At 48.6% G+C, this 19,296-nt stretch overlaps 2 non-coding genes and 1 pseudogene across 2 annotated transcripts; 1 reads left to right on the top strand and 2 right to left on the bottom strand.

The window, feature by feature from the left end:
* Window positions 1-1,487: 1,487 nt before the first annotated feature.
* On the bottom strand, window positions 1,488-1,625 carry LOC148824526 (U1 spliceosomal RNA; annotated as a pseudogene).
* Window positions 1,626-5,414: 3,789 nt separating this feature from the next.
* On the bottom strand, window positions 5,415-5,576 carry LOC148824525 (U1 spliceosomal RNA). Its single transcript, XR_016092903.1, has one exon. It is a non-coding gene; the product is annotated as a U1 spliceosomal RNA (small nuclear RNA).
* Window positions 5,577-12,523: 6,947 nt separating this feature from the next.
* Window positions 12,524-12,642, top strand: LOC148824524 (5S ribosomal RNA). The gene has a single exon (XR_016093061.1). It is a non-coding gene; the product is annotated as a 5S ribosomal RNA (ribosomal RNA).
* The last annotated feature ends 6,654 nt before the right edge of the window (window positions 12,643-19,296 follow it).

Raw genomic sequence — 19,296 nt, 5'->3', positions numbered from 1 at the left:
CACTAGCTGAATATTTGACCAAAATAAAAAATAACAAACAGAAACAGACCCTGACGAAGTACAGGCTCAGTGACCACAGCCTGGCCATAGAAACTGGGCGACACAGGCAGACCTGGCTGCCCAGAGAGGACAGGCTGTGCTCCCACTGCCAGTGGGGAGAAATAGAGACAGAGGTGCACTTCCTACTGCACTGTGACAGATACTCTGGGATTAGAGAAACATTCTTCCCTAAATTCAGAAATCTAATCCCAGAGTTCCCACACCTGCCAGAATCACAACGGGTCCCAATCCTACTGGGAGAGGGAGGAGGGAAGTCAGTTGAACTGGCAGCCCAGTATGTGATCTACTGTCACAGCCTGAGGAACAGTGAGTCTGTCTCCCAATAATGCTCCAGCCGCCTACAGAATATGTCAATATATTATAATATGTCTTTGTTGTAAATGTCTGTAATATGTCTGTAGACTTTATTTTACTTCTATTTTTGTTTTGTTTCATGTAAATATCATTACTTTCATTTGCTTTGGCAACACTGATTGTACCCATCGGTCATGCTAATAAAGCACCTTGAATTGAATTGAATTGAATTGAGAGGAGAGCGGAAAGTGCTTCCGGGTCTCGAGGAAGAAAGCAAGCACCGCGGGCAGGCCACGTGTACCTGCTCCCAGCCAAGAGGCCAAGGAGGCAGAGAGAGAGGGAGCGGATAGCGCTTCCGAGTCTCAAGGTGGAAAGCAAGCACCGCGGGCAGGCCACGTGTACCTGCTCCCAGCCAAGAGGCCAAGGAGGCAGAGAGAGAGCAAGAGAGAGAGGGAGCAGATAGCGCTTCCGAGTCTCGAGGTGGAAAGCAAGCACCGCGGGCAGGCCACGTGTACCTGCTCCCAGCCAAGAGGCCAAGGAGGCAGAGAGAGCGAGAGAGAGAGGGAGCGGATAGCGCTTCCGAGTCTCGAGGTGGAAAGCAAGCACCGCGGGCAGGCCACGTGTACCTACTCCCAGCCAAGAGGCCAAGGAGGCAGAGAGAGAGGGAGAGAGGGAGAGAGAGAGAGAGAGAGAGCGGATAGCGCTTCCGAGTCTCGAGGAAGAAAGCAGGCACCGCGGGCAGGCCACGTGTACCTACTCCCAGCCAAGAGGCCAAGGAGGCAGAGAGAGAGGGAGAGCGAGAGAGAGAGGGAGCGGATAGCGCTTCCGAGTCTCGAGGAAGAAAGCAGGGACCCGTGGCAGGCCACGTATACCTACTCCCAGCCAAGAGGCCAAGGAGGCGGAGCAAGAGAAAGGGGGAGAGGAGAGGAGAGGAGAGAGCAGAGAGAGAACGTTGCTGCCGGATCCCACCCAGCTCAGCTGCTGCTGCTTGGCCTTAACCCCCTAGGCTCAACCTAGAGCGATACCAGCTCAAGCACTCTTCAGGATCTTCGATAGCCTTCTAGACCTTTGGAAAGACAAGAACTGCGGGCATGCCACTTGAACTTGATCTTAGCCAAAAGGCAGAGAAGCGAGGGGAGAACGCACGAACGCAGTCCCCCACTACCAGAAATGATGCAGTCGAGATTCCCACATTTGGGGAATTCGCAGGGGTCAGCACAGCCGGAGTGCAATGGCCGAGTCTCGCCCTGGGTGAACCGATTTATGATTTTTAAGAACTTTATTTTCTTTTCACAAAAAAGTACAGGACATCACAATTTAGAAAGCTTTACATTAATATACATACTTAAAACAGTATATATGATCACATCTCATTACATTTTGACACGGTACCAGTTACATAGCAACAATTTCTTTTTTTCTGGTGCAAATCACATTCTTTACTTAAACATGATAATGTTTTTCACAGTTTCTTGAGATATTGACCTATGCTCTCTATTTCCCACAGATTTTCTGCTTCCTGCCTCCCTTCTCTCCACAGATCTCTGAGGTAATAGTTCTCTCGGGTGATGAACAGGGCCAGGCTACCTGCTGCCTTGACTGGGACCTCGATGCCTTTGAACAGCCCCATGTTCCTCACTCTCCACAGGGCGTCTTTCCCACTGTTCACCACGGCCCAGATCCTGTCAAACACGTCAGGAGGAAGTTTGACAGGAGAGATGCCGTATATGACGAAAGCAGCGGTCAGGGTAAATTGGGGCGAGAGAGCCTGCAACCAATCTTCAAACTGTGCCCAGAAGGCCTTAGCAAAAAAGCAGGACCACAGGAGATGGGTCACAGTCTCCTCCTCGCCGCAGCCCACCCTAACGCAGCGAGGGCTGGGGGTGAGGCCCCTACGGTACAAGAAAGTTCGTACCGGTAAGCACTGGTGGACGACACTCCAGGCTAAATCTCTGTGAATGTTGCACAGAAACTTAGAGGATGTGTGTTTCCACACCTTCCTTGTTTGGGCTGATGTTAAAATGCCCACAGGGGTCTGCCTATTGTTCTGGGGTGCAACGAAATCTTCCAGTTTTTGGACGCTGACATCTCGGAGGGGAATATGGCCAATTGGGTGAGATCTTAGAAAACTTTTAACTGTCCCATAAATTGCAGGGCATGTGTCAGAGAGTGGGACATCCAGCTTGGGTCTGACACCCCACACTCTGAACACCTCCCTACCTATCCAGAGCCTGGAAAAATAAGTCCAGGTACGCGCTGCAGGTGCTGTTGCAAAGCCTCTCAGCACAGAGACCAGGAAAATGCACAGCAGCTTCGTAGCAATATCTGGGACAGACTTCCCCCCTGAGGGTAGCGGCCTGTACATTATTTCCCTTCTGAGTCTTTCCTGCTTCCCACCCCATAGAAATTGAAACATCAATCTCCTCAGCACCGCCGCAACACGGTGTGGGATTGGGAAGGTAGAAGCCAGAAAAATCAAGACAGGCAAGAGCTCAGCTTTGATGACCAGCACCTTCCCTGTCATGGTGAGGTCTCGGTCCTTCCATTGCATCAGTTTTTTGTTTAAGATTGGCAATTTGTTTTGCCAATTTACTGTTCCCATCTCTTCTCCAAAATACACCCCCAGGACCTTAATTCTCTTCTCTTGCAGCCTGAGATCGTGTCCTTCTTTTGGCTCCCTCCAGTTCTGATAAAAAATCTCACTCTTAGATTTGTTAATTTTTGCAGAGGAAGCCAAAGAGAAACAATCACAGCACTGCAGAGCTCTGCTAATTGAGGCATTGTCAGAGAGGAGCAGGGTGACGTCATCCATGTATAGAGATGTCTTTACCTCTCCTCCCCCACTTCCAGGCACTGGTATCCCATTAATGGCCTGATCCTGGCGCAAGGCACAGGCTAAGGGCTCCATAGCCAAAACGAATAACAAGGGGGATAATGGGCAGCCCTGCCTCACCCCTGAACAGACTTCAAAGGGGCATGATCTACTGCCATTTACCATTACTCTGCTGTTGCTACCTGTGTACAGCAGGTTAATCCACTTTCTCATGATGGGGCCAAACTTCATGTGCTCAAGTACCGATGTTAAGTACTGCCGGTTTAGGCGGTCAAAGGCCTTTTCTAGGTCTACACCTAAAATGCACAGAGGGAGGGAGCGATCCTCCGAGTACAGATAGACATCCCTCAACAAGGCCAGGTTGTCGCTCATCAGGCGTCCTGCTATCCCACAAGTCTGTTCTTTCCCTACCAGTGAGGCCACTACATTTTGTAGGCGCAGGAAAAGGGCTTTGGACAGGATCTTAGTGTCCACGCCTAACAGGCTGAGGGGTCTCCAGTTCTTGATGTCATTCTTTGCTCCTTTCTTGAACAAGAGAGAGATAGTGCCTTCTCTTAAGGAGTCAGGCAGCAATTCTGTCTTATAGCTTTCCTCGAATAGGAGTAGTAGCGGATCCTGAAGCAGATCCCAAAAGGTGCAATAAAATTCTTTAGGGAGCCCGTCAGCACCCGGAGTTTTCCCCTTCTGTAAGCTCTCCATAGCCTGTCCCAGCTCTTCTACTGTCAAATCCCTCTCAAGTACTTCCCTATCTTCTTCACTCAAAACGTTTTCTAGCTTTGAGGTGAAAAAATGAATTTCTTCATCCTTAACCTCTGTAGAGCTGTACAGTCTTGAGTAGAAGGCCTCGGTGCAGGAGTGGATAGCACTCGGCTCTGTTCTCTCTTGTCCCTCCTCATCAACTACACTTTCCATGACAGACTTGGAGCCTACCACTTTCCTGAAAAAGTAGCGAGTACACTTCTCATTTTCTTCTAAGAACTGCTGTGCTCCCATTGCCAGTGGGGAGAAATAGAGACAGAGGTGCACTTCCTACTGCACTGTGACAGATACTCTGGGATTAGAGAAACATTCTTCCCTAAATTCAGAAATCTAATCCCAGAGTTCCCACACCTGCCAGAATCACAACGGGTCCCAATCCTACTGGGAGAGGGAGGAGGGAACTCAGTTGAACTGGCAGCCCAGTATGTGATCTCCTGTCACAGCCTGAGGAACAGTGAGTCTGTCTCCCAATAATGCTCCAGCCGCCTACAGAATATGTCAATATATTATAATATGTCTTTGTTGTAAATGTCTGTAATATGTCTGTAGACTTTATTTTACTTCTATTTTTGTTTTGTTTCATGTAAATATCATTACTTTCATTTGCTTTGGCAACACTGATTGTACCCATCGGTCATGCTAATAAAGCACCTTGAATTGAATTGAATTGAATTGAGAGGAGAGCGGAAAGTGCTTCCGGGTCTCGAGGAAGAAAGCAAGCACCGCGGGCAGGCCACGTGTACCTGCTCCCAGCCAAGAGACCAAGGAGGTAGAGAGAGAGAGAGGGAGCGGATAGCGCTTCCGAGTCTCAAGGTGGAAAGCAAGCACCGCGGGCAGGCCACGTGTACCTACTCCCAGCCAAGAGGCCAAGGAGGCAGAGAGAGCGAGAGAGAGAGGGAGCGGATAGCGCTTTCGAGTCTCGAGGTGGAAAGCAAGCACCGTGGGCAGGCCACGTGTACCTGCTCCCAGCCAAGAGGCCAAGGAGGCAGAGAGAGAGGGAGAGAGGGAGAGAGAGAGAGCGGATAGCGCTTCCGAGTCTCGAGGAAGAAAGCAGGCACCGCGGGCAGGCCACGTGTACCTACTCCCAGCCAAGAGGCCAAGGAGGCAGAGAGAGAGGGAGAGAGAGAGAGAGCGAGAGAGAGAGGGAGCGGATAGCGCTTCCGAGTCTCGAGGAAGAAAGCAGGGACCCGTGGCAGGCCACGTATACCTACTCCCAGCCAAGAGGCCAAGGAGGCGGAGCAAGAGAAAGGGGGAGAGGAGAGGAGAGGAGAGAGCAGAGAGAGAACGTTGCTGCCGGATCCCACCCAGCTCAGCTGCTGCTGCTTGGCCTTAACCCCCTAGGCTCAACCTAGAGCGATACCAGCTCAAGCACTCTTCAGGATCTTCGATAGCCTTCTAGACCTTTGGAAAGACAAGAACTGCGGGCATGCCACTTGAACTTGATCTTAGCCAAAAGGCAGAGAAGCGAGGGGAGAACGCACGAACGCAGTCCCCCACTACCAGAAATGATGCAGTCGAGATTCCCACATTTGGGGAATTCGCAGGGGTCAGCACAGCCGGAGTGCAATGGCCGAGTCTCGCCCTGGGTGAACCGATTTAAGAACTTTATTTTCTTTTCACAAAAAAGTACAGGGCATCACAATTTAGAAAGCTTTACATTAATATACATACTTAAAACAGTATATATGATCACATCTCATTACATTTGACACGGTACCAGTTACATAGCAACAATTTCTTTTTTTCTGGTGCAAATCACATTCTTTACTTAAACATGATAATGTTTTTCACAGTTTCTTGAGATATTGACCTATGCTCTCTATTTCCCACAGATTTTCTGCTTCCTCCCTCCCTTCTCTCCACAGATCTCTGAGGTAATAGTTCTCTCGGGTGATGAACAGGGCCAGGCTACCTGCTGCCTTGACTGGGACCTCGATGCCTTTGAACAGCCCCATGTTCCTCACTCTCCACAGGGCGTCTTTCCCACTGTTCACCACGGCCCAGATCCTGTCAAACACGTCAGGAGGAAGTTTGACAGGAGAGATGCCGTATATGACGAAAGCAGCGGTCAGGGTAAATTGGGGCGAGAGAGCTTGCAACCAATCTTCAAACTGTGCCCAGAAGGCCTTAGCAAAAAAGCAGGACCACAGGAGATGGGTCACAGTCTCCTCCTCGCCGCAGCCCACCCTAACGCAGCGAGGGCTGGGGGTGAGGCCCCTACGGTACAAGAAAGTTCGTACCGGTAAGCACTGGTGGACGACACTCCAGGCTAAATCTCTGTGAATGTTGCACAGAAACTTAGAGGATGTGTGTTTCCACACCTTCCTTGTTTGGGCTGATGTTAAAATGCCCACAGGGGTCTGCCTATTGTTCTGGGGTGCAACAAAATCTTCCAGTTTTTGGACGCTGACATCTCGGAGGGGAATATGGCCAATTGGGTGAGATCTTAGAAAACTTTTAACTGTCCCATAAATTGCAGGGCATGTGTCAGAGAGTGGGATATCCAGCTTGGGTCTGACACCCCACACTCTGAACACCTCCCTACCTATCCAGAGCCTGGAAAAATAAGTCCAGGTACGCGCTGCAGGTGCTGTTGCAAAGCCTCTCAGCACAGAGGCCAGGAAAATGCACAGCAGCTTCGTAGCAATATCTGGGACAGACTTCCCCCCTGAGGGTAGCGGCCTGTACATTATTTCCCTTCTGAGTCTTTCCTGCTTCCCACCCCATAGAAATTGAAACATCAATCTCCTCAGCACCGCCGCAACACGGTGTGGGATTGGGAAGGTAGAAGCCAGAAAATTCAAGATAGGCAAGAGCTCAGCTTTGATGACTAGCACCTTCCCTGTCATGGTGAGGTCTCGGTCCTTCCATTGCATCAGTTTTTTGTTTAAGATTGGCAATTTGTTCTGCCAATTTACTGTTCCCATCTCTTCTCCAAAATACACCCCCAGGACCTTAATTCTCTTCTCTTGCAGCCTGAGATCATGTCCTTCTTTTGGCTCCCTCCAGTTCTGATAAAAAATCTCACTCTTAGATTTGTTAATTTTTGCAGAGGAAGCCAAAGAGAAACGATCACAGCACTGCAGAGCTCTGCTAATTGAGGCATTGTCAGAGAGGAGCAGGGTGACGTCATCCATGTATAGAGATGTCTTTACCTCTCTTCCCCCACTTCCAGGCACTGGTATCCCATTAATGGCCTGATCCTGGCGCAAGGCACAGGCTAAGGGCTCCATAGCCAAAACAAATAACAAGGGGGATAATGGGCAGCCCTGCCTCACCCCTGAACAGACTTCAAAGGGGCGTGATCTATTGCCATTAACCATTACTCTGCTGTTGCTACCTGTGTACAGCAGGTTAATCCACTTTCTCATGATGGGGCCAAACTTCATGTGCTCAAGTACCGATGTTAAGTACTGCCGGTTTAGGCGGTCAAAGGCCTTTTCTAGGTCTACACCTAAAATGCACAGAGGGAGGGAGCGATCCTCCGAGTACAGACAGACATCCCTCAACAAGGCCAGGTTGTCGCTCATCAGGCGTCCTGCTATCCCACAAGTCTGTTCTTTCCCTACCAGTGAGGCCACTACATTTTGTAGGCGCAGGAAAAGGGCTTTGGACAGGATCTTAGTGTCCACGCCTAACAGGCTGAGGGGTCTCCAGTTCTTTATGTCATTCTTTGCTCCTTTCTTAAACAAGAGAGAGATAGTGCCTTCTCTTAAGGAGTCAGGCAGCAATTCTGTCTTATAGCTTTCCTCGAATAGGAGCAGTAGCGGATCCTGAAGCAGATCCCAAAAGGTGCAATAAAATTCTTTAGGGAGCCCGTCAGCACCCGGAGTTTTCCCCTTCTGTAAGCTCTCCATAGCCTGTCTCAGCTCTTCTACTGTCAAATCCCTCTCTAGTACTTCCCTATCTTCTTCACTCAAAACGTTTTCTAGCTTTGAGGTGAAAAAATGAATTTCTTCATCCTTTACCTCTGTAGAGCTGTACAGTCTTGAGTAGAAGGCCTCGGTGCAGGAGAGGATAGCACTCGGCTCTGTTCTCTCTCGTCCCTCCTCATCAACTACACTTTCCATGACTGACTTGGAGCCTACCACTTTCCTGAAAAAGAAGCGAGTACACTTCTCATTTTCTTCCAAGAACTGCACTCTGCTTCTTAACAGCACTCCTCGACTACTTTCTTCGGCTATGCTCCGGATGTCCTTTTTTAAAAGAGTGATATCCTCGAGCACATCGAAGCCACTGTGCAGCATCGTGTAGAGACGCTGCAGCTGCCTCTGTTTCCTGGCTAGCACTCCTCTCCGTCTGGCAGCAGCCTTCCTTCCCTCAGCCATGAAAAAGGCCTTTGTCCTCACCTTCACCTCCTCCCACCACTCTCCTACTGACCCGTACAGACACTGCAAGGACAGCCACTGTGATAGTTTCTCCTTGTAGCGGGATACTACCCCCTCGTTCTCTAGCAGCTTTGTGTTGAGTTTCCAGAGGCCTGGGCCAAAGACAGTCCCGCCCTGGAGTTCCACTCTACACCCTAAAGCCTGATGATCTGAGAAGAAGACAGGCTGAAGAGTGACCCCAACAACTTTCACTCTCGCTGAGACAAAGCAATAGTCAATTCTGGAGCTGCTATTCCTCCCTGACCATGTATATCCTGCTGTTGTGGGATATATACATCTATATGTGTCTGAGAGTTTAAAGTCTTGAACTAAGTTTTGCAGGGCCAGTGAGCTGGAATCCAATTTTATCGGAGAGCTAGACTGCCTGTCTGTGTGCTCTAAGATACAATTAAAATCCCCTCCCACTATCACGTCTGTGCTACATAACAATAGGGGAGAGAGTGCCTTGAGTAGCTCCACCCTTCCTCCCACGTCAGAAGGACAATACACATTGATTAGCCGCAGGTTAACGGTCCCCCATTCCACATCCACACACAGCAACCTGCCATCTATGACCCTCTGAATACTTTTCAATTTGAAAGCCCATCCTTTGAAAAGAATGGCCACGCCAGAGGCTCTGTTGTTATTGTCCCCTGACCAAACAGAAAGCCCTTTATCCCACCTATCTTCAAAGCTTTTATACCTCTCTTGATAGGCTAAAGCACACTCCTGCAACATCAACACATCTCCCTCTCTCTGCTGGAGGTAATCAAAGACAGACTGGCATTTAACTCTGTCATTGATACCTCTGGTGTTAAGAGAAATTATGTTTAGAGCCATATTACATAAGAAAGTGGAGCCAGTCTTTACAAAACACATTTCTCTTCTGTCTCACCTGTTACCTTCTTCTTTTTCTTTTTCTTCTTACCAATTTCCTGCCAGCCATCCTCTGAATGAGCCTTCATCAGGGTGGCAGCAGTAAAAGCGTTCACAGAGTCCATTTCAAGGAAGGGGGTAGAGGGAGGGGTGGAGGGGTTCCAGCTGTCCCCATCGCCATGCTCTCCTTCCTCCTCGCTCGGGGAGAAAACAGAGTCATTTTTCCTTTTCCTTACGTCCAGCTCCTGGGAGCACTGAGGGGAAAGGGGTGCAGCCGATGCACCAGTCTCCTCTTCCCCCTCACCCACCAGCTGCTGCAGATCCTCCGTGATGGACTGGATGGAGGAGAGGAGGGCATCTGTAGCACTTGCAGAGTCTGGGAAAAGCAGCTCCGCTGAATCCTGGGTATCCTCGCTGGACCCGCTCCACCGGGGGGCCCCACACTGGCCCTCGTTCTGAGGAGCAGGAGTGGGGGAGGGGTCGCTGTTCTCGGGGGTTTTCAAACCCTCGTGCTTGTCTGGTGCAGTCTGCGGTTGTGGGGGGGTAGTGGATCTCTCTTCCACTGGCCCCGGAGCCACAGCAGGACTGATCCTGGCTGGAGGCTGAGAGTCTTTGTCCAACAAGGGTTCTTTGTTTGACTTGTTGTTTGCTTTGGCTTTTCGGGCCGGTTTGGCTGAAACAAGCACTGCCTCATCCTTTCTCATTTTGAGTTTATTGGCGTAGGCGTGAGGGCAGTTCTTAAAAACGTGTCCTTCCGAGCCACATAAATTGCACTTTGGCAGCATTGAACAGTCAGAGGCTAAATGTCCCTGTTTGCCACAGGTCTTGCAGCATTTCACAGTGCAGGACGATGCCAGGTGTCCCACAGCACCACAGCGCCGACACACCTTTGGTTGTCCCACATAAAAAACATAGCCATTGCAGGCGCCCAGCCGGATTGTAGAGGGCAGGTGCCTTAAGCCTCCATTTACATTGTCCGGTAGCAAGCGAACCTCGAATTTCCTTGCTCCTGTTTTTATACCGTCAACATCTCTAACCTCAGTTCCATGGTGGACGGTGCAGTACTGGTTAAGCCAGGTGTGAATGTCTTCCGTCTTTGCCAGTTCCGAGAACATAACAACATGCACGGTTTTCCTCTCTCTCTGTGTCAAAGGCTGCAAGTTGATCTTCTCAAGAGCAGGAACTTTCCCTCTTTTTGCCTCAAACACATCCACACATTGTTCAAACAGAGGATAGGTAGCAAATACAACCTCAAATGCTTTCTGACCTGGGAGAGCGAAGATGAAATCCAAGTGCCGAGGTTCAAAGCCAAGTTCCTTCTGCAACACTTTTCTGCTGAACTGCATACGATCCATGAAGAGGTCATCCAAAAGCTCAAAACGCACAGCATTCTTGCGGGATCCAAAAGTTGCCATTTCGTGAACTGCAAAACAAACACTATTTCCACAAAACAAGAAAACAATCCAACAACTCCACCTGCCAGGTAAGTATGAGCTGTACAAGCCCCTGCAAGCGACCCGCACCCACAGCACAAATCGCGCAGCCTAGGCCAGCTCCTCGCCCCGCACGCCACCGCCTCCTGCTGGGCCCACTCTTTCGCACACTCACACGCCACCCTAACACTCAAAAGTGTGGGCAAAACGAGAAAACTAGCGCGCCGTTTCCTACACATCTGCAGTCGCCATTGCGCATTCGCAGCATGTCCCGGGACGCAATTCGGCCTCATTTGCATAACACCAGACCGGCAGATCGCTACGCAAGCTCGCGTCGTGCGCCTGCCACACACCGAACAAACACCGGAGCCTTTTCAGCAATTTCCAAAAAACGGGCCTGCTCGCCTGCCCACAAGGCTCCGTCTCTTACCCGCTCTCCAGAGCCTGCTGCCTTCTGTGCTGTTCTCTCGGCACCGCTGCAGCGCACACAACTCCCGCAGCGCGGGGAGAAAGTTTCCACGCTCCGCCGCAGGGAAGGCTCGCTCCGTGCGCACAAGTCCTTTCAATGCCAGTTCAACAAGTGCTCCGCATTAGCAGCGTCGGGGCTCCGGTGTGTCGCACCTCACCTCACCTCGCACAGCCCCCTCCTTGAATGTCTGGCGCTGGGCATGCCCCGCTCTCCTGCACCTTATCTTATCGCGTGTGACCACCGACAATGGCCACAACGCCTGGGAATGGCACCCGTAAAGTGTTCATTGGGGCACAGGAACAGCCCGTCTCGTCTCGGGGGCCGGCTTCAAAGACAATACAGCAAACACAGCGGGGCGTGGGAAGAAGACGACACGACACATGCAGGTACATTCAGCTCCAGCGGGAACGAGTCATTTGTCGGTCTTTTCAAGTGCTGGGAGCCGAGTAATCCTTCGCTTGTATTGTTTCTCCCCGGTGACTAGATCTCACCCTGCGACTCTCGACTGGGCTCACCCACGGCAGCCCAGCAGGTGTGAGCCTAGCCGGCACCCGGATGGGAGATTCCCCCCGGAAAAGCTCAGGTTGCTGCTGCTCCTGCAAGAGGTGTGACTGGGACCGGTAGGGAGCGCTCACCCTGCGCTCTGTGTGGCTTTCTTATGCCCCAGCATCCTGATGGCGACACTCTGCTGCACAAACAGGCGCCGTCCTTCAGGGGAGGCGTAAAACCGAGGTCCCGACCCTCCTTGGCCATTAAGAAATCCCAAGGCGTCTCTCAAAAAGAGACGCCGGGGGTGTCACTCTGGTGTTAGTGTTCCCCTTTACCAATCAGTCGGGGTCTCCTCCTAATCCCCGTCTCATATGTAACAATCAATGACGAGGCCCCCCTGTCCCGCGATATTGTACTTGTCTCCTGGCCGCTGGCTGGCGCCGTGAGATTTAGTACTTGCGCAAGAGACCGGGGGCAGAGCGCGAACGCGGTCCCCCGCCCCCACAAAGTGTGCGCTCCAGGTTCCCTCTCGGGGCTCTGCAACACAACGGAAAGGCAGCGAGAAGGAGCCTCTTGCTCTGACGCCGCAAGGCCACAAGAGGGCGGAGGCACCGCGCGCCCGGCCGACGTGTTGGACTAGTGCGCTTCATGTGCTGAAATAAACACGCGGCAGCCCAGAAATGTTTTCAGAGTGCTGTGCACTGGAGGTTTTTGTCTTGTGAAGACTTGCCTTGTGCTCCTCCGTGCAGTTTGTTTGTCCTCCTCCAGTGCGGGACAAGCCAACACAAGGGAGCACATTCGCCAACATAAAGGCACGCAACGCGATTTGGAAAGAGGCTCCTTTCCAAAGAGTTGCACACGAACGATTCTTCAGTCCCGCTCGGGGGGCACGGAGCCCCAGCCACACACAGCTTCAAGTAGCGAGTCAGGCGGTACCGCTTTCGCTTGCGGCCCCACCACCCTGAACGCGCCCGATCTCGTCTGATCTCGGAAGGTAAGCAGGGTCGGGCCTGGTTAGTACTTGGATGGGAGACTGCCTGGGAATACCAGGTGCTGCAAGCTCTTGCTCTCTCGGCCAGCAGGAGTTGCCGTTGGAGCCATAGGCTTTGGGGGGAAAACCTGGAGGATGGAAAGGTGATCTATAGCCTCATCTCTACAGATGTTTTGTTGCTATGGCATGTGTGTGACCCATATACAAAAAAACCCGCTTGTAAAACGAATATCGAAGCTGCCTCTAAATCTGCAAATGAAGATGAGTCGATAAACCACTTGTTTTTCATATAACTATACATATATTCATTTATTACTGATTTCATTCACTGACCACGGATACAATAGAGGTACAGCCATTCACTGTTTGACATGTCTGCACTGGTACAGAACCTAGCAATCAGAAAACAGGTGAAACTGTCTTTAGAATTAGCATACAGTACCGAGGCCCCCATGACCAAATAAAGGCTAACCTTGATAATCAGCCTAAATGATGCAGACTACAGCAAAACGACTGACTTTGAAAAGGGAATGAATGTCCGGAAGGAGTAGTGTAACCTGCTTGAAATGCTTCTCCGGACCTCTAACTAAAAGAAACCGGGAACCGGCAGTGGCATCGACTCCTTTCGAACTGGGATCCTATCGCAGCTCGTGGTGGCGTAACTCTTCCGTATGAGGAAGTCTGAGGAACAGTGAGCCTGTCTCTCAATAATAAAAATACAGTTTGTGATCTCCTATCCCAGCCTGAGGAACAGACCGTGAGACTTTCTCTCAATAATAATAATAATACAGTGTGAGATCTCCTGTCCCAGCCTGAGGAACAGACAGTAAACCTGTCTCTCAATAATAATAAACCAGTGTGTGATCTCCTGTCTTAGCCTGGGGAACACTGAGCCTGTCTCTTAATACTAATAATATAGTGTGTGATTTCCTGCCCCAGCTAGAGGAACAGACAGTGAGCCTGTCTCTCAAAGATATTAATAATACAGTGTGTGACCTCCTGTCCCAGCTTGGGGAACAATAAGCCAGACTCTCAGCAGTTATAATACAGTGTGATCTACTGTCCCAGCCTGAGGAACAGTGAGTTTATCTGTCAATAATAATAATACAGTATGATCTCCTGTCCCAGTCAGAGGAACAGTGAGCTTGTCTCTCAATAATAATAATACAGTGTGTGGATCTCCTGTCCCAGCCTGAGGAACAGACAGTGAGCCTGTCTCTCAATAATAATGATACAGTGTAATCTCCTGTCCCAGCCTGAGGAACAGTGAGCCTGTCTCTCAATAATAATAACCTAGTGTGGAATGTCCTGTCCCAGTGTGAGGAACAAACCGTGAGCATGTGTCTCAATAATAATAGAACAGTGCTTGATCTCCAGTCCCAGCCAGAGGAACAGTGAGCCAAACTCTCAATAATAATAATACAGTGTGATCTACTTTCCCAGCCTGAGGAACAGACAGCGAGCCTGTCTCTCAATAATAATAATAAAGTGTGTGACCTCCTGTCCCAGCTTGGGGAACAGTAAGCCAGACTCTCAACAATAATAATACAGTGTGATCTACTGTCCCAGCCTAAGGAACAGTGAGCTTGTCTCTCAATAATATTAATACAGTATGATCTCCTGTCCCAGCCTGAGGAACAGACAGTGAACCTGTCTTTCAATAATAATAATAACACAGTGTGTGACTTCCTCTCCCAGCATGAGGAACAGACAGTGAGCCTGTCTCTCAATAAGAATAATAACACAGTGTGTGACCTCCTGTCCCAGCCTGAGGAACAGCGAGCCTGTCTCTCAATAATAATAATACAGTGTGTCATCTCCTTTCCCAGAGTGAGGAACAGTGAGCTTGTCTCTTAATAATAATAATACAGTGTGATCTCCTGTCCCAGCCTGAGGAACAGGTAGCCTGTCTCTCAATAATAATAATAATACAGTGTGTGATCTCCTGTCTTAGCCTGAGGAACAGACAGTGAACCTGTCTCTAAATAATAATAACCTTGTGTGGAATGTCCTGTCCCAGTCTGAGGAACAAACAGTCAGCATGTCTCTCAATAACAATAGAACAGGGTGTGATCTCCAGTCCCAGCAAGAGGAACAAACAGTGAGCCTGTCTCTCAATAATAAAAATACAGTGTGTGATCTCCTATCCCAGCCTGAGGAACAGACAGTGAGCCTGTCTCTCAATAATAATAATAATACAGTGTGTGATCTGTTGTTCCAGCCTGAGGAAAAGACAGTGAGCCCGTCTCTCAATAATAATAATACAGTGTGTGACCTCCTGTCCCAGCCTGGAGAACAGTGAGTTTATCAGTCAATAATAATAATACAGTGTGATCTCCTGTCCAATCCTGAGGAACAGTGAGCTTGTCTCATAATAAAAATAATACAGTGTGTGTTCTCCTGTCCCAGCCTGAGGAACAGACAGTAAGCCTATCTCTCAAAGATAATAATAATACAGTGTGTGACCTCCTGTCCCAGCTTGGGGAACAATAAGCCAGACTCTCAGCAATTATAATACAGTGTGATCTACTGTCCCAGCCTGAGGAACAGTGAGCTTGTCTCTCAATAATAATAATACAGTATGATCTCTTGTCCCAGTCTGAGGAACAGTGAGCCTGTCTCTCAATAATAATAATACAGTGTGTGACCTCCTGTCCCAGCCTGAGGAACAGTGAGCCTGTCCCTCAATAATAATAATACAGTGTGTCATCTCCTGTCCCAGCTTGAAGAACAGTGAGCTTCTCTCTCAATTATAATACAGTGTGATCTACTGTCCCAGCATGAGGAAGAGTGAGCTTGTCTCTCAATAATAATAATACAGTGTGTGGATCTCCTGTCCCAGCCTGAGGAACAGACAGTGAGCCTGTCTCTCAATAATAATAATACAGTGTGTGACCTCCTGTCCCAGCCTGAGGAACAGTGAGCCTGTCCCTCAATAATAATAATACAGTGTGTCATCTCCTGTCCCAGCCTAAGGAACAGTGAGCTTGTCTCTCAATAATATTAATACAGTATGATCTCCTGTCCCAGCCTGAGGAACAGACAGTGAGCCTGTCTCTCAATAATAATAATAACACAGTGTGTGACTTCCTCTCCCAGCATGAGGAACAGACAGTGAGCCTGTCTCTCAATAAGAATAATAATAAAGTGTGTGACCTCCTGTCCCAGCCTGAGGAACAGCGAGCCTGTCTCTCAATAATAATAATACAGTGTGTGACCTCCTGTCCCAGCTTGGGGAACAGTAAGCCAGACTCTCAACAATAATAATACAGTGTGATCTACTGTCCCAGCCTAAGGAACAGTGAGCTTGTCTCTCAATAATATTAATACAGTATGATCTCCTGTCCCAGCCTGAGGAACAGACAGTGAACCTGTCCTTCAATAATAATAATAACACAGTGTGTGACTTCCTCTCCCAGCATGAGGAACAGACAGTGAGCCTGTCTCTCAATAAGAATAATAATAAAGTGTGTGACCTCCTGTCCCAGCCTGAGGAACAGCGAGCCTGTCTCTCAATAATAATAATACAGTGTGTGATCTCCTGTCTTAGCCTGAGGAACAGACAGTGAACCTGTCTCTCAATAATAATAACCTTGTGTTGAATGTACTATCCCAGTCTGAGGAACAAACAGTGAGCATGTCTCTCAATAACAGTAGAACAGTGTGTGATCTCCAGTCCCAGCAAGAGGAACAAACAGTGAGCCTGTCTCTCAATAATAAAAATACAGTGTGTGATCTCCTGTCCCAACCTGAGGAACAGACAGTGAGCCTGACTCTCAATAATAATAATACAGTGTGATGTCTCCTGTCCCAGCCTGAGGAACAGACAGTGAGGCTTTCTCTCAATAGTAATAATACAGTGTGATCTACTGTCCCAGCCTGCGGAACAGTGAGTTTATCTGTCAATAATAATAATACAGTCTGTGATCCCCTGTCCCAGCCTGAGGAACACACAGCGAGCCTGTATTTCAATAATAATAACTCAGTGTGTGATCTCCTGTCCCAGCCTGAGGAACAGACAGCGAGCCTGTCTTTCAATAATAATAATTCAGTGTGTGATCTCCTATCCCAGCTTGAGGAACAGACAGCGAGCCTGTCTCTCAATAATAATCATACAGTGTGCGATCTCCTATCCTAGCTTGAGGAACAGACAGCGAGCCTGTCTCTCAATAATAATAATACATTGTGTGATCTCCTGTCCCAACCTGAAGAACTGACAGTGAGCCTGTCTCTCAATAATAATAATACAGTGTGTGATCTCCTGTCCCAGCTTGAGGAACAGACAGTGAGCCTGTCTTTCAATAATAATAATACAGTGTTTGATCTCCTGTTCCAGCCTGAGGAAGAGACAGTGAGCCTGCCTCTCAATAATAATAATACAGTGTGTGATCTCCTGTCCCAGCCTGGGGAACACACAGCGATCCTGTCTTTCAATAATAATAATTCAGTGTGTGATCTCCTGTCCCAGCCTGAGGAACAGAAAGTGATCCTGTCTCTCAATAATAGTAATCCAGTGTGGGATGTCCTGTCCCAGTGTGAGGAACAAAGAGTGAGCATGTCTCTCAATAATAATAGAACAGTGTGTGATCTCCGGTCCTAGCCAGAGGAAGAGACAGTGAGCCTGCCACTCAATAATAATAATACAGCGTGTGATCTCCTGTCCCAGGCAGGGGAACAGACAGTAAACCTGTCTCTCAATAATAATAATCCAGTTTGTGATCTCCTGTCCCAGCCTGAGGAACAGTGAGCTTGTCTCTCAATAATAATAATACATTGTGAGATCTCCTGTACTAGCCTGAGGAACAGACGGTGAACTTGTCTCTCAATAATAATAATACAGTGTGATCTACTGTAGCAGCCTGAGGAACAGTGAGCCTGTCTCTCAATAATTATAATACAGTGTGTGACCTCCTGTCCCAGCCTGAGGAACAGTGAGCCTGTCTCTCAATATTAATAGAAAAGTGTTTGATCTCCAGTCCCAGCCTGAGGAACAAACAGTGAGCCTCTCTCTCAATAATAATAATACAGTGTGTCATCCCCTGTCCCAGCCTGAGGAACAGTAACCTTGTCTCTCAATAATATTAATACAGTGTGTGATCTCCTATCCCAGCCTGAAGAACAGAGAGTGAGCCTGTCTCTCAGTAATAATAATACAGTGTGTCATCCCCTGTCCCAGCCTGAGGAACAGTAACCTTGTCTCTCAGTAATAATAATACAGTGTGTGATCTCCTGTCCCAGTCCAAAGGAAGAGACAGTGAGCCTGTCTCTCAATAATAGTAATAAACTGTGTGATCTCCTGTCCAAGCCTGAGAAACAGACAGTGAGCCTCTCTCTTAATAATAATAATACAGAGTGTGATCTCCTGTCCAAGAATGAGGAACAGACAGTGAGCCTGTCTCTCAATAATAATACCGTGTGTGATCTTCTGTTTGAGTATGGGGAACAGAAAGTGAGCCTGTCTCTCAGTAATAATAATATAGTGTGTGATCCACTGTCACAGTCTGGGGAACAGTGAACCAGACTCTCAATAATAATAATACAGTGAGATCTCCTGTCCCAGACAGAGGAACAGTGAGCCTGTCTCTCAATAATAAAAATACAGTTTGTGATCTCCTATCCCAGCCTGAGGAACAGACAGTGAGCCTGTCTCTCAATAATAATAATACAGTGTGAGACCTCCTGTCCCAGCCTGAGGAACAGACAGTAAACCTTTCTCTCAATAATAATAATCCAGTGTGTGATCTCCTGTCTTAGCCTGAGGAACACTGAGCCTGTCTCTCAATACTAATAATATATTGTGTGATTTCCTGCCCCAGCCAGAGGAACAGACAGAGAGCCTGTCTCTCAATAACAATAATAATACAGTGTGTGATCTGTTGTCCCAGCCTGAGGAAAAGACCTCCTGTCCCAGCTTGGGGAACAGTAAGCCAGACTCTCAACAATTATAATACAGTGTGATCTACTGTCCCAGCCTAAGGAACAGTGAGCTTGTCTCTCAATAATATTAATATAGTATGATCTCCTGTCCCAGCCTGAGGAACAGCGAGCCTGTCTCTCAATAATAATAATACAATGTGTCGTCTCCTTTCCCAGCCTGAGGAACAGTGAGCTTGTCTCTTAATAATAATAATACAGTGTGATCTCCTGTACCAGCCTGAGGAACAGGTAGCCTGTTTCTCAATAATAATAATACAGTGTGTGATCTCCTGTCTTAGCCTGAGGAACAGACAGTGAACCTGTCTCTCAATAATAATAACCTTGTGTGGAATGTCCTGTCCCAGTCTGAGGAACAAACAGTGAGCATGTCTCTCAATAATAAAAAATACAGTGTGTGATCTCCTGTCCCAACCTGAGAAACAGACAGTGAGCCTGTCTCTCAATAATAATAATACAGTGTGTGATCTCATGTCCCAGCCAGGGGAACAGACAGTAAACTTGTTTCTCAATAGTAGTAATCCAGTGTGTGATCTCCTATCTTTGCCTGAGGAACAGACAGTGATCCTGTCTCTCAATAATGATAATCCAGTATGGGATGTCCTGTCCCAGTCTGAGGAACAAAGAGTGAGCATGTCTCTCAATAATAACAGACCCGTGTGTGATCTCAGGTCCAAGCCAGAGAAACAGTGAGCCTGTCTCTCAATACTAATAATACAGTCTGTGATCTCCTGTCCCAGCCTGGGGAACACTGAGTCTGTCTCTCAATACTAATAATACAGCGTGTGATA

Source organism: Atractosteus spatula, chromosome 10 (genome assembly GCF_055471065.1).
Source record: "Atractosteus spatula isolate fAtrSpa1 chromosome 10, fAtrSpa1.hap1, whole genome shotgun sequence".
Classification (NCBI taxonomy): domain Eukaryota; kingdom Metazoa; phylum Chordata; class Actinopteri; order Semionotiformes; family Lepisosteidae; genus Atractosteus; species Atractosteus spatula.
Note: the sequence above shows the minus strand (reverse complement) of the source record. Positions and strands in the feature narration are given on the sequence as shown.